Source organism: Haemaphysalis longicornis, unplaced genomic scaffold (assembly GCF_048455015.1).
Source record: "Haemaphysalis longicornis isolate Haplotype H1 unplaced genomic scaffold, Haemaphysalis longicornis Haplotype H1 scaffold_7, whole genome shotgun sequence".
NCBI lineage: Eukaryota > Metazoa > Arthropoda > Arachnida > Ixodida > Ixodidae > Haemaphysalis > Haemaphysalis longicornis.
In genome coordinates, this window is record NW_027526422.1 from 163,655,298 (window position 1) to 163,670,225 (window position 14,928).

Consider the following 14,928-nt stretch of genomic DNA (forward strand, 5'->3'; position numbering starts at 1 on the left):
AATTACGTTTATTAGCTTTGCTAATTAGCCTTTTTTCTGCTTGTGCTTTCATTATAAACAGGATGTGTAGCTGTAGCTTGCCTGTTGTTCGATCGCTGTAGACCTCTGCTCCCAGCGATCCCACAGGTTTCACCATGGTAAGCGCATGCCCGTTTTGCACACAGTGTCAGCGCTACGAGACATGAAAATAGCACTTCGGGAAGCTCCAATAATTGGTGCTTCAAACACGGAAGCATATTTTTGCAATACGTGAGACCATGCAAGAAATGACCAGGGACTAGTATGTCAGGAAGGGAATGAAAAAAACGTTGAAAAGTTTTTATTCACAACGAAACACACGTTGCGAATATATGCGACCGGTGTTTTAGAGCCGAACATTTTGCGCGATGCTTTCTAGTGTTGCAAATGGTCGAGCGCTGTCGTGGTCTTCCAGCACCCTCAAGATGCGAGCGTTGACAGCCCGGTACTTTGCTGGTAAACCGGGCGGTTGGTGACCAGCATCCAGCTGCGCGATCCTCATCTCTTGCAGGGACTGCTCTTTCTGAAGGCATCCAAGGAAAGACCAGATGCTCGGCCGGGTGCAGTTGACATTCGCCTGAAAACATTGAAAGATAGCAACTGGTATAACTCAGATACGAAAACGGCGAGTCGCTAAATATTAAGATGATACATACCTGGAAGCTGAGGTGCCAAGCTTCGGCGGAGTTGTTTGTGCGCGGAAGACCTTCTACGACAGATCTATGGACCGACCAGATGCTCGTCGGGAATGTGGCTGACAGCAGCCCGTGGCGTCGACGACGTCCAGTGTACGTGTCTTCGAAGCGCAGTTTGCAAGGCTTCTGGTATGAAACGAGTCATGACGTCTTCAAAAGCCTCTGCAACCTCTGCCGGTGGCAAAAATGCCAAGGCAGGCAGCATCCTCGCCTGGAATTGAATACACGTGCCATATGAGTCACCGCCTTTGTTAAATCCAGCGCTAATGCACGAGCAACGCCGCCTGTATTAACATTGCCTGACGCGTCGCGCGCTTTTCAATGGGAAGGGTAGGGACGCTTAGTTCAGGCACTGATCCGCTATGTGGCGCGTGCCGGCGGACATCTCGCCTTACGTCACTGCTCGCGAGTCGCGAACGCTGCACCCACTTCTACGCCGTGTGTCTGTCAGCTTGCCTGTTGGGCTTCAAGGGCCGTTTCGCTTACATCTTAGCCGTGACGGGGCGCTAGTTCTCTGGCGCACTGGGGATCTCGTTCAACGTGCCGCTCGCTTCATACTTGCTGCATTTTTCCAAATATAAAGACGGAGGCGGACTGAAATAGTCTAAGAACATACTGATTGTCGGGTAGACATATAGCTAACAGAAAAACGATATTTTCGGATGGGGCAGCCATTATTTTACTGATATTTTTCTTTCTGGAGTATTTAGAGAAGAAAACATTGCGTGCACGTTTTTTGTTCAGGCGCTCACTTCTACGATTACTTTTCAATAATATCACGTGCTTGTAAACTTCAGAAAATTATAGGAAACAAAAGGATAAGCAGCTGCGATCCCGCCACGCCGGGCGCTTCTACAGTACAGTCCTCAATTTTAGAAGTGCGTACCGATGCGGAGTGCGAACAGGGGGGTCAAAACAATACCTAAATGCGGAGGGGATATAGGGGGGATGCCCCACTCACAAAATTTCAGGGCCTGTGATCCGAGTAGATAAGCGCGCAAAGCCGGCATCAGCCTGCGGCAGCGCAAGGGATTTTGCTTCGTGACAAAGGAAGTTTTATCAGTGACAGACCAAGACAGACAGGCATGGTGAAAAACAAGAAGGCGTAGGAGCGCCGCCTCGGAAACGCTGCACAAACTTTCCACTATTTTGCATAGTTTCCGAGAAGCGGCGCTGGCTGGCGGACACGAATGCACGCTGGAAGGCTACGGAGCGGGGAAGGGTAGGAGAGAGCAACAGGAGAGTGGCTGTTTGGCCATTTTTCGCTCACGCGTTAGGCACTGTTTATACAGGCGGCGTTGGCACGAGCTTACCTGAACGGCGAAATCTTCATCTGACCCGTACCGTGTCTGAAATCCAAGCTTGCCGAGCTTGCGGTAAACTGCCTGACACAGATGGAAAAAAACATCCTTGAACTCGCACCTGCCGGAATATGTTTCCGGCGGCGATGATGGCTGCTGACTCAAAGTCGCAGTACGCCAGTTCCAGCGCGGGTTGAGCCAAGATATTCGAAAGTATTGTAAAAAACATGAAAAAAGTGCCAGTGGCTATCTCAGTCTCACACATTAACAAGTTCACCCTTTCATGCTTAGCCAGAATAAATTTACTACCTTTGGTACGTTTCTTCCGTTTTGTTCGGAAGGAGAGCGTACACTAATGGTACCACGGCGTCCTTGTACATCACGTGAATAGTATACACTTCAAAAAATATGGACGGTGTAACCTTGAAGGTGCCGTCCATAAACCACACCTTAGCTCTAGCAAGTAAATCAATATTTCGCTGTGTGGCGAATACCAGAATTTTGTTGCGATCCCCCCCTCCGCTGTCGTGAATGAGGAAAGATTCCTTTTTCAAGGAAACCTGCAAATATGAAATCAAATATTGATTATGCTCCACAAAACATTACAAAAGATTAGCAATTTTCACGTTATTGCTCAATCCCAATTCTTACCTTATACTCATCCGGAAGGATAAGATCTTCTCGTGCTGCTGGTACAAAGTACGGGTTTCTGCTCTCCTGCCTTTGCTTGCGTATCGTACGGCGCAGCGTGCTAGTGCACGGCATCTGCGACGCTGTGTGTTGCTTACGGACGCCGCCGCATCAAGCAAAATTTGCTGAGGCTCTTGAGTTCCTTCAACTTGATGGACAGAAAAGACAAGCAGTTACAGAAAAGCAATGCACATACTGGGTTCAGGGCAACTTAGCGAACGCCACTTTAAAAGTATGTATGCCCATTTACACTGCTTTACCGCTTCATACAATATTTCTCGCGCTCATGCATTGATCGGAAGACTTACCAGCTTTTTCCTTCATGGCATTCCGCACTTTAAGTAGCTTGATAGCAGTCGGATCTGCGGCGTGAGCGTGTTCTCCGGTCTTCCTGATCACAACGGTGATCCTTCCATCCGCGGTGATTTTAGCCTTGCAATTTCTTCGGTCTCTGCAGACCCAATGGACGGCATCTTGGAGTTCTCTGCTACGCGTGTACGAATAACCTTCGTATAGAAGCATGGGAGCCCCACGCTGTGTTTTAGTAAGCTCCATCCCGATGGACCAAGTCATGCTCTTTGGAGGTCCGCACATTTGGCCCTATTTATATATATACACACAAGCTGGCAAAAAGCTTCAAAAGCTAACGCAAAAAAAAAGAAAAGAAAACGCAAAAGAAAGAAAAAGTCGACCCCTCTTTCCACAGAAACATTTTGACGAGGAGAAGAAAAATAAAAAAAACCTGAAAGAAACTTCTTACCAAGTAAAAAAATTTGATTTTTTTTCCAACAAGAAGGGAAATGAGAAGGAGACAGAGGAACATGTGTAAAATAGAAAAAAACATTTCAACGACCACCTGCAAACTAACAAAAGCAGAGGACCCCCCGAACTCTGAAGAGATCAACCTGGAAGTAATTATAGGATTAGACGCCAAACCATTTCAACGACCCCCTGCAAACTAACAAAAGCAGAGGACCCCCCGAATCTCAAGAGATTAACCAGAGATTAATTAAAAGATTAGACACCACTAACTTTCTCTCCCCATTTCCTCGACATCGGCCAGAAATGAAACCGTGAGATGACTTTTCCTACACACGAAAAGGTCAGTGCTACCACTTTTCCTAGTACGGGATCACCTAGAACGAGATGCCCTCTTTGACCAGTTTCCCTATGACCAGTTTTCCTAGGACGAGTTGGTTGCGACGAGTGGGCCGGTTCCCGATCAAGAGACCGTTGCTTGCTGATAAAGGAGAAAAATTTGTATACGTATTTACACGATGAGTACAAGTTTGTATGATATGTCAGCAACAGCAACAACAGGCGGCTCGCAACACCGCGATTTTGTTCAAGCCAAAGTCCTTACAGTTCCCCCAGCGAATTCAACTCACAAATGGCTGGTCCAATCACAGACCCACAATCTCATGCATATTGGCACCGCCATCGCGAGAAACCGTTCTGCTTACTTGCCCACATGACCACGTGGGAGAGGGTGCGATGGCACCGCTGGAACGGTGGGGTCCTTTTTCCAAGTACGATGCGTGGATCTGGGCTTGACTCACGATGTTCGCCGATAACAGATTTCATGGCCCGCGCTTCCGAAGTCATCTCTGCTGTTTCATTAGAATCACCCGCGCGGGGTGGCTCACGGAGTCGCGTGCCCGGACTTGCCGGCTCGTTTCCGCTTGTGCGGCAGCCGCAAGGGGTGCGGCCGCCGCAGGGTTGATGAACGGCTGTATTCAATGCGGATTGACACGTGGCACAAGCCGATATCGACGAACGCGCTAATTAGAGCTGAGGTCCACGCTAGGGTGTGTCGGGTCCCCCACCCGGTCATAACAGCCCCTAGAATGACCCGCCGCGGTGCCTCAGTGACTATGGCATTGTGCTGCTGAGCCCAAGAATGCGGGTTCGATTCCCGGTCGCGGCGGTCGCTTTTCTGATGGAGGCGAAAAGCCAGAGCGACCATGTGTTCGACATTTCGGCGCACGTTAAAATCCAGAGGCGCATAATTAATTCGGAGCCTTCCACTACGGCGCGCCTCATCGCCTGGGTAGCAGTGGCGAGTTAAACCCCACAATCAATCAACCAATCAAAGCACCGAGAGTCGTCGAAACATGGCTGCCTAGGGTCTCCTGACCACAGTTTACACAAGTAATCTCACAATGCTGACAAATCAATTCATTGTCCCTTTACGTGCTGCACACAAAAACTCAAAATACAGGTAAGCGGTGCAGGCTTGGTAACACCATGGTAGACAAAATTCACAATTTGCGTACAATTTTGCCGTGTTTAAATGAGGCGCCCAAGCACCCGTGTGTGGTGGTCTGATAACATTTAGTTTTCTTTTTTCTGGCTTACTCCACGGAACATCGAGAAACATTTCTGGGTTGGGTTATTTATAAGGCAGACGTAATGTAAGAGCAAGCTTAGGCAAAAGTGTACATCTGTTGCGCTTGTGAAACTGGGACGGGCCCACTCATTTCAGCCGACTTTTCATAGCTAAACTGGTCCGAGGTGAACTGGTCCAAACGGGCATCTGGTTCTAGGTGATCCCGTACTAAGGAAAGTGGTAGCACCGACCTTCTTGTTTGTGGGAATTTCGTCTCGCAATTCCATTTTCCGTGGATGTCGAGAAGAGAGGGAGGAAGGAGTGAGTTTGGTGGCGTTAACCTGACAATTGTTCGCAGGTTGACCTCTTCGTAGTTTGTGGGTTGGCCTCATTTTGTTTGTTGGCAGGTACTGGTTGAAAGTGGGTCTTTGGTTCTAACACAAGCCTCGCTTTTTCTTTCTTATGTTTCTTGCCCTTGCAAAACTAATTTTTCGAACTTTGGGAAAGGGGGGTCGACTATTTATTCCAATTTTCCCTTTTGCTCCTTTGGTATTGCACCATTTGTGCCCAGAAACCGTTTTCTTAATTTTCAGGTTATCTGTTGAAGGTTCTTCAGGCATCATGGCCGGGTATAACAAAAATGGACCTTCAGCGTTTTAAGGACTAGTTACTTGAGTTTCAGGAAGTGGTACACCCTTGTTTGGAGGGTTGACACTGTTGTTAGCACATGCGAGCCCGCATGACCAAAGTGTGCTGGGATATGTAAAACGGGTTTAGGAGCAGATGTCCACAGCCTTCGGACAGCTAACAACATCGTCATCTCCTGTTTTAAAAGGGATTGTAAGCAGAAATACGGTAATTAGCGTTTTCTAGTAAACTGAATTACTAGAATAAACTGAATAAAACACCTGTGTTTTATTGATCATTGTAATAACACAAAACACGAAACTAAAGTTACCCAAATGAGGTGCTGATGACAATGACCGTTAGCCAGAAGAAATAAAGGCAAAAGAGATCAAAATATTATACAAATTCAGAACCCAATCCTAAACATCTACCAATACTAGGTTACTTAAAAATAAAACTAAAATTTCAAAAATGGAAATGGACAAGCAAAGTCTAATACTGTGACCTAACGTGATGATCTAAAAAAACACGAAATAACCAACAAAATACGCCTTCTGGAATGACTGTTCCTCCAAGACCCCCAAGGAAATGCAAGGTCGGTGAATCGAAGGAGTGGTGTACAAGAATTTTTGCGCATATGTAGAGAATTATATGAATTTCTGTATTTTCGTCACTTGAATATGATAGACCAAAAACGTAAATTGTGACGAGATGCGTAAGGGTACAGTTTCCTAAGTTACGAATTCCCCGATTGCGAGATGGCCAATGACGACCTGCCCTATTTGACGAGTTCACCTACGACGAGTTGGCCGCAACGAATTCACTTGGGACGAGTACTCCTAGACCATTGTGAAACATCAGTGAGCGCTGCAAATTTTTCCGCACTTTTCCTGCTCCCATCAAAAGCTGACATCATCCTCCGTACTATGTTTACATGTAATCATATAGTTAACACTCCACGGAGCATACATTTTGACTGCTGTTCGGTTTCCCGTTGTCAAAGCGCTCGGTAATTCCTTTGTCCAGAATCGTTGCCGATGCAGGACTCCGCCATCGTAGTCTTTATTGGCTGCGATCTGGCCTGCGTTGGGCATTAAGGTTGTAAGCGCCGGCATCACGGACCGCAAGACTACATAGTCCTGTGAGATTTCTTCATTTTATAGCTAGTATTACAACCTTTCAGATAAGTAATGTACTCCCACAACCCTAGAGGCGATAAATATTCTCACCTACCTAATGCGGCATTTTTATGCTCATACATGCAAAACAAAGTTGGTGGTTTGAAGAAGCATCTGGTTTTCGTGGGGTTTATTTTTCATAATTGTGTAAGTATGGTGGCCCGACCTTTGTTTTTGTCGTAATTACTCCAACCATTGTTTTATTTTCAAACGAATATTTTACTGTTGCACAACTGTAACATATGTACGGTTGACTTTGGCAACTTTGCAGTTTGGAGCAGATACAATGCGGTACAGAGGGGGCGATTTTTCCTCGTTTTTTTTGGATTTATTTGTGTTTTGAGCTTCTTATGCCCGAATCATATGAAGGCGACGGAGGAGATAAACCAATGTTTCTTGGACACTTCTATTCTCTTGTTCCACGTCCATCGATCAGTGTACTACATTTACAATATTACAACGATTACATTTGTTAACTTCGTCTTTTTGGGGTGTTGTGAAGGTGCTAAAATTTCTTTGTGCGTCTTTGGCGTTAATCTTTGAGGTCAGTTCAAACATCCCACCCTTGTGATGTTCCTAATTTATTTATCTTTTTTTATATGCATACGAAGTTCTGTTAGGACTAAGTGTGTGTATGTCGCCGGAGACACATTGTGGTGCAGATAAGTATTGTCGTTCGGCTACAGTGTGTGGCACAACAACTGCATACGGAACAAGTACTTGAACAAAATAAAAAGTCTTGCTCCCGCAGGTGTTCTAGTCATCCAGGAACGCGAAAATAGGAGGCAGGATCGGCTCCTCCCCCAAGTCGTCCAAACTGGGATCTGGGCAGGCATGTCCTCCGACAGGATGCTGGTCTGGCATTGGTTGCGTGGCCGGAACGTTCAGCTCGCAGTTCTCACGGGCTCCGGGAGTGTCTTGGTCGGCATCAGGCGGACAAAGCAGCCGTGGCCGCTTGGATGGTCCCTGGTCGTCTGCGCATGGAGAATGTTAAAAAAAATCAATGAAACTCGTATACGATTCATTTGGAAAGGCTAACAAAAAGCGAGCAAACTGTGCTTGCTAAGCTATTGTGTTAGACATCAAGGTACCTGTCGACCAGAAGAGAAGTCGATAAAATATCAGCATGAAGGTACATGCATTCACCAAGTTCAAAACTTTCCCAGGCTAATTGGAAAGGTCCCAAAAACTGTACACAACCATAGTGAAGACGGTCATTCAAATAAAGAGAATACATAGTATGAGCGTCTTCCATACGTAAAGGGCAGCAAAACAGAGCACCCGACGTTAAAGAGCATATAAAGAGACCCTAACACACACACAAGGGAATAGAAGAGGTGGGGTTTAGCACATACCATTTACGTGGTCTCCAGGACGTTTCTGCCTTGAAATATCGTTCAGCGGGAGGGCAGACTCGTCGTTCTCATCACTGGGCCCGTCACTGCTGCTGTCAGAAGGCGCGTCTTCGCGGTGGCTGCTGCGGGACATAAAGCAGTGCACGATCAGGTTCTCCAGCTGCAGGCGACGCAGAAGCCCCGGATTTCGACGGCTCTTCCGACGCCTCTTATCCAGGACCGCGATTTTCTTCCTGGCTGCAAAGATGATAGCGTAAACATTTGCTTCCATGACTGGGAACGACACAGACGTATACTCAACCAGCGCGACGTGAAGCGACACACAGCCTACTCGATGCGAAGCTCAGAGCAGACTGAAGCCAGCGTCCATGCTCTGACACGTGGTCCCACCCTGCTCGCACCCTCTCCACTGAGAGAAAAAGAGGGAGAGAGGTTCCTGCACGTGCATGACCGGCTGAGATAAGAAACGTGACTAAGGGGTGGCCCTTTTCAAGGCCAGGTGTGCATTGGCTTGAAATGTGTTATCTTCGTCCTTGGAATGAGCAAAGAAAGTGACCTTGGGCAGCAGGTGTCTTGTTCCTTTGTCGTTTCTGCTGTTGCTGACTTCCTCGTTCTCAACCTGTTTGTTGTCGCAATCTCATTTCGTTTCTCCTACCATAATATATTCAATAAATATCAATCAATTAAATGTTTTTTTTTATTTTCACCAGTACTGTATTCCGTGAAAAGGGGTGTACGGGGAAAAAGCGGCTAACTAGAAGGAAGAGCTTAACGCTGTTCAGGAATTACTTATTTGTCCGGTGACCTGTTAGCTATTGCCAGTACCCGGAGCACTTTCGTGTGGAAATTTTAACACATGGAGCGCGCCTGCCGTTGAATATGCATGAACATTCTTTGCCGAGTACACAGAAGCTCCAACAGGGCGACGTCCTGTATTTCCAATGAATGCATTATCAGCGAAGTTAGCGAATTCTAATGAGTGTAAATCTTGATTATTTAGCCGCCGCTGTGGCAAAGGCGTTGTTGTGATGAGCACGAGGACGCGTGTTCGATTCCCGTCATGGGCGGCCGCTTTTCTGATGGAGGTGGAGAGCCAAAATCCGTGGGTACGACATGTCGGCGCACGCGAACGATCCACAAGCGGTAAACATTGTTCCGGAGCCCTCCACTATTGTGCGCCTTATAACCTGCGTTGCGTCGGCACGGTAAATCCTACAAGAAATCAAACATTGATTATTTGCCGAAAGAAAATTTAACACAAAAATTGGAAGTAGAATAAAATCCTCAACAATGGCCAATTTTAGAGGTGCCACTCTCACGCCATTTAGAACCAACCCTGGAAAATAGAGTGACACTGTAACTATTGAGAAAAAACGAAGTTTGCGACGCCCCCTACATGCAGGATTGGGGATAACTCGCAAAGGTGGCACATTTAGAGCTCTGACAGTGCTGGTGATACGCGACTTTTGCGAAACAATTTTGTACCAAAGACAAAGAAATGAAGAAAAATAATATCACCTAAAAATAAAATGTGAATTTAACCCGTGTCATTTACGCCATTAAAGGAGTACAAACACGATATGTTCGCGTTCCGTTTTTTTGGCTGGTATGGGTGCCAAATAGCCCACTAATCATAGAATGGCACATTAGATGTCGATCGCCGCGTGAATAATCATTTACAGCGTCGTTTATTCCTGTCAGTTCCGGTTTTGACAAAACGAACGCCAGGCGGCCGCCATGAAGGGAGTAGAATCTGACGCCGCCATTCTTTTCGCATCGCTGCCGGCCTGGACATAGAGTTTTTTTAGTATGTGTACTAGATAGGAAACTGCGCCTGGTAAGCCATGTCGTCGTAGGGGTGTACGGGAGGACACCGCTTTTGGCTTGAGGTTGGCATGACAGTTGGATTTTTAACCGGTTTTTGGGATTTGCTTTCCTCACTGTGCATTATTACGTCTACGAGCTACACGGAAGCCGAAATCCTCCCTGAACTGTGGCAGCCGTCTTCGGTTAAACAGCAGGCTGTTCGTGATCGTACCTCACGTTGGTAAAGCCGCAGTCGAAAGACGTATTACTGAGTGGGTAATATGCCACCGCAAAATTTGTACCTTACGCAAGAAAGAAAGAAAACGTACTTCGAAGAAGACAACATGCGGCAGATACGAGCGCCTGTATCCATTCTGCATTGTGCTCGTGAACGACTGTTTAACGCCACGTTTTCTTTTCTCCTCAAGTATAAACCAACTCGTTCAGCGGCAACTTTTGTTAAACAGTAGCTGAAGGTCGCTGCACCGGTTCACCACAAAGGCGACTTTTTATAGGCACGCTCAAAACAAAACTTGACAAACGCTTCAAACAACTTATTACCTGATACAATGATAAAATAATAAACTAAGAGTAAAAAACAAACGATAAAACAGAAAAAGATTTGTTGAACAATGGTATTTCTCTTTCTGTTTAAGATTGGCCGGTGGCCTTAAAGCTACAGTACCCTTGCTCGAGATTGGCCGTTCTCTCCCGGCGACAGCGTGGCACACAAGAACCGCATTAGGAACTACGGGTTGAACAAAAGAACTCTTGCTGCAGGGGGACATTCAAGTAATTCACGAACGCGAAAACATGAGGCAGAGCCGGCTCCTCCTCCAACTCGTCTAAACTGGGATCTGGGCAAGCATGTCACAGGTTGGTGGTCCACCTTTAGTTGCCCGGCCGGAATGCTCAGCTCGCAGCTCTGACGGCCTCCGGCAGTGTCTTGGTCGGCAGGGTCTGCATCAGGTAGACAAAGCGGGCGTAGCCGCTCGGTTGATCCTTGGTCGTCTGCGCATGGAGAACATTGTCAAATAACAAAGGAATGAAACTCGCATACAAACCATTTGAAAAGGCTGACTCAAAGCGGGCAAACTGTGCTTGCTAAGTTGTGTCAGAAATGAAGCTGCTTAGCGTCCAGAACACAAGTCGAGAAAATATCAGCAAGACGGGAGAAGTATTGTCCACGTCCGAACCTCTCCCAGGCGAATTGGAAACGATAGAGAAACCTTGCACGAGCATAGCGAAGAATGGACACTCAAATAGAAGAATACGACATATGAGTGTATTCCATACGTAAAGGGCAGGAAAGCAGAACTCCCGACGTGAACCAGCATAAAAAAGGGACCATAATACATACATTAAAAATATAAGAGGTGGGGTTTAGCACATACCGTCGGCGTGGCCTCCGGAACCTTTCCGTCTTTGAATATCATTCAGCGTGACGGCAGGCGCGTCGTTCTCCTCACTGCGGCTGTCAGAAGACTCGTCTTCGCGATGGCTGCTGCTGGGCCAGAAGCAGCGCACAATGATGTCCACCTGCAGGCACCGCAGAAGCCCCGGGTTCCCACGCCTCTTCCGACGCTTCGTTTCCAGGACCGCGATCTTCTCCCTGGCTGCAAAGATATTAGCGTAAACATTTGCTCCAATGACTGGGAACGACACTGGCGTACACTTGACCATTGCGGAGTGAAGCAGAACACAGCCGGCTCGATGCGAAGCTCAGACCAGACTAAACACAGCGTCCTCGCAAAAACACGCGCACCCACCCTCCTCGCAACCTTTTGACTTGGAGGAAAAGAGGGAGAGGGAGGCTCCGGCACGTACATGACCGGTTGATATAAGGAACATGACCTGTTGGTGCGCCCAATCAAGGCCAGGTGTGCATTGCCTTCTAAGTCTTTTCCTCGTCCTTGCAATGAACAACTAAAGAATGAATGAATATGCTTTCTTCTAAAGGAGGCACGAAGCCCTTTGGGGAACAACGAAAGTAACATTGAGAAGCAGGTGCCTTGTTCTTTTGTTGTTTCTCCATGTTGTAACTTTGTTGTCCTCGACCACTTTGTTGCCGCTATGTCATCTCGTTTCCCTACCATAATTTAATGAGAAGGAATAGCTTAACGCTGCTCAGGAATGACATATTTGTCAGGTGAACTGTTGGCCAATGCACCCAGTGCACTTTGGAGAGAATATTTGAAGGCGCAGAGTTCAGAGTCCCACGTTGAGGGTCGATGAGCAAGTTTGATCCACCTCAGATTTCATAATTAAACCGGAACCTTATCATGAACGGTTCCATGGGGAGTTTCCCACATGCGGCCACTTCAATGAGCAGCAGTAACAAAGCGGTGTCACCAGCTCGGAACCGTGCACAGTCCACATAAGCCCCAGCAACATTGCTGGAGCTGCACCAAAAGAACTCCGCCGGAAGCGCCTCACTGCCTAGCGCGCAGTTCACCGTACCGGGATCTCCAAGTCCAAAAATATCTGCAAACAAAAAAAAACAGAGCCCCACCAACCTGCCCACAGCGAGATCAAGCCACCCAACGATCTCAATTTCGGAAGCTCTTTAGTCACTGTTGCAACTATAACTAAGGTACCCCAACACAAGCACACGGCAGCGAATCCGAAAAACTATTCCATCTCCCTCGTTTCATAGGGAAACTACCACACGTTGGTCAGTCCTCCACATTTGAAGAACATACCTTCAAAAAAAGAAGAAAAGGCAGGACAAACCTGAAATACAAATGGCAGTTCATCAGTATGATGGACGTGGGGTACATATCCAAGCGATTTAAAGACCGGTAGAAATGTTGCCCAATGATCTGAAACAGTGCCTCAAAACGCCCTCGAGTCCTCAATAAACTGCTTGAAAAAGTAAGCTAGAAAAATAAATATGCTGCCCAGTCTCTACTCGTGTCAACACTACGGCATACTCATTCAGAGTATTTGTTTAATGCGTCCAATGTGTCTAATGAAAAGGCGGAGCCGAGGGTTTCAGTCATGGGGCACACTGTACATGGCGTGGTGAATTTACCCAGCGTTCCCCGCGTGGAGGTTGCCTTCGCGTTGGCAAGCACGACGGCGGTACGGCTTTGACGCCCGCTTTAGCGACGGTTGTTTTGGGCCTCTTTTGGCGCAGCTTGGCGTCCCTTGCGCGCTTATTTCGCACGGCTTGATTAACTTGTTCGACAGCACCTCCTTGGTATCCCGAACCCGACGGAATTAACTTGTACGGCTAAGATACGTTAAGGATTCGTTTGCAGTTCGGGAAAAAAAATTTAGGGACATTATACAGACATATGAGCGTTAGAAAAGGCTACCTTTTGCGCAGTGCATGCCACGATTGGGACACCGTTTTATAAATCGGTGAATACCAATTTTGTTGTGTTTTAGGAGGTATTACAAAAGGTGAATGGAGCAACTGGTTCTGATAAAAAGCGATTATAAAAGTTACATCAGCTTTCTCGCAATTCTAAAACTTACTAAACTAACTAGTTTTAATCGGCAAAAATGGGAATCACAAAGCTCACATGCCGCATGGTTCCGGTGTCTTTGCTTGTGCGGCGTGGTGGTGTAGCCTCGAGCTAGCACATTAGGATGACTAGGTTCCGCTGTCTCACTCTCAGAAAGACGCTCCTCTCCCTTTTCTTTTGCTGACCCACGGCCGGGCTACAACGGAGGCGTCCGCCGCTGTACACCGCCGATGTTCGGGACCCCGCCCCCGCGAATTCCAGGTAACGGCTTCCAGAATTTCTGGTTTCCCTCGTTGTAGAGCCACGTCTGTGAATTCAACTCACGTCGCATAGGCAGTTGTTCTGGGTGTCATTCGATGCTTTGTTTCCAATCACATTCGCAGCATGGATTGGCGCCAATTTTCTTTTTATGTGGAACTCCGAGGCAGCGGTGGCAATGGTCAGCTAAATGGTCCCCCGCACGAGCGCTTCAACTGCACTAGGCTATCGGAGCCTGTCATCGATGCCCTATATAGCCTTTTCCACAAGATAGAGGCACTTCGTACGCAACACCAAGTTTGCAACCAACAAACTGTGTGGCATGCCTCTCAGCGCGGCGGCTGTTCTTTTTTTTCTTTTCACAGCGGAGCACATTAGTGCTAGTTTTTCGGCGTGGGAAACACTTTGTCGGCATCACACTTTCCAGCCACCTTTTTAGGGCGCTGAGTGAAATTGTGTACGTTTGCGACGACCACAGGCCTCTATTCTCTTGCTTTCAGAATTTTCTTTCAGCGTGCGCACCGCGTAATCAGAGCCTCTGCTCGTGTTCTGCTAAGTTGCGCGTCGTCGTCCAATAATGTCTCGCTTTGAACCTTGAATCCTCGATCCTTGTATGATAAAGCCCAATAAACATCACAAAGGTGGCTTTTCACCTTAAATTGAATCCAGGTTGTAGTGCCCGATCTCGCATCAAGCTCTCAATTTAATTCTGATAAACATTGTGCTAATGCGTTCTTTCCGTTTCCGGGGTAATCGCTTACAGACGACAACGTGCTGTTAAAATGAGCGTCATCTTTTTATCGGGTCTGCTACAAGCAAGCTGAGGACTTGCGATGGGACGAACTGATTGCATCGCATCAAGCCAATGACGGAATAACCGCTCCCTCAGAAACCTTTCCCATGCGGGTACCAGTTTCTAGTTATTTATACAATGGGCGATTGCTCAACCGCTGCAAGCAAGATAAGGTTTGCAGACGACATCGAGATGCTCCGATGACGCGATGTGCGACCTTAAAGCATAGCCTCGCTCGACACACACCACGCAAGCGGGCTGTTTTGCGCATCCCACGGTAGTCAGCTGTGATAGTACCGACGCCTACGCGCTCCCGTGTTCATGCTAAGCGAGCTCAACGCTGTACCATCTGCGTCTCTCCGCTTTATCGAACGTTTATCGAACGCCGTTTTACCGAACGCCGTT

General features: G+C 47.3%; 1 pseudogene; it reads right to left on the reverse strand.

The window, feature by feature from the left end:
- Window positions 1–364: 364 nt before the first annotated feature.
- On the reverse strand, window positions 365–918 carry LOC144147292 (uncharacterized; annotated as a pseudogene).
- Window positions 919–14,928: the final 14,010 nt, after the last annotated feature.